A 1,000-nucleotide genomic window follows, 5' to 3' on the forward strand; every position below is an offset into this window, starting at 1 on the left:
AAATGCTACATGAAAAATGTTAAAGGAACAAAATGCAGCATATTCAGGTTCCTTTTTTTTTTTCTTTTCTTGAGGTACCTATATAAATATTACCTTCTGCCCAACATACTATTGGTTTTGTTAAAAAACTAAAGTCCTTATCATGAGCCAATTGCAGGGCATCCATTATTACTGAGAAAGTGCAACCATGCTGATCATTTATATGCAGCATATTAAAGGATGATTAGGCTTTAGAAAATATAGCTTAAGTAAAGACCTGATGGAGCAGTTTTTATAAAAACATTTAACAGAGGCATTTTCCTTTTCTTTCTTTCTTTTTTTTTTTTTATTTTTTTTTTTTTTGAGTCTCTCTGCAGCAGAAAGCCTTAGGAACCAGCTTGGAAGTCCTGCCATTAAGGAATGTCAGCACTTTTACTATTCCACATATAGCTTTTTCCTTTCATACTTAAACTAAATACAATTTACAGAACGGATTCCCCCCACCCCCCACCCTATATTCGGTACTGGAAAAGAGTTGATCTTTTCTTCTTCTTCTTTTTTTTTTTTAATTAAAAAAAAATGATAGTGTATCACAACTTAAAATTTTCCCCGCAGGAATCGTATTGAAGTAAAAAAAGGTTTCCAGAGTAGACAAACGCGCACGTAGTTGTAAACTGTTAACTACACYGCGTCTGCGGAGAAATCCTTTCGCGGGGCTCCCCCCGCCTCGCTCTGCCGCGACGCTGCACGCTTGCCGACGCGCCGCGCTGGAAAAAAACAGCCGAATTTCTGCTAAAACTGCGCTTCGCTGCCCTTAACCAGCGCGGCTGGAAACCCGCCCGCCGCCGTGGCTCGTCCGAGGACGCGGCTCCCGATCGCCCGGCGCCGGGGAGAACCGCGAAGGCACGCGCAGGGAAACCCGGGCGGCGGCGCGGAGGGAAATAGCACCCAACTGTTCAAATGAGGTAGATCCGAACCGGACCGCGAGCCGGGCGCCCGCCAGAGCCCCGGCGAGGCGCCG

Source organism: Rhea americana, unplaced genomic scaffold (assembly GCF_003343005.1).
Source record: "Rhea americana isolate MKP2758 unplaced genomic scaffold, rheAme1 scaffold_0, whole genome shotgun sequence".
Classification (NCBI taxonomy): domain Eukaryota; kingdom Metazoa; phylum Chordata; class Aves; order Rheiformes; family Rheidae; genus Rhea; species Rhea americana.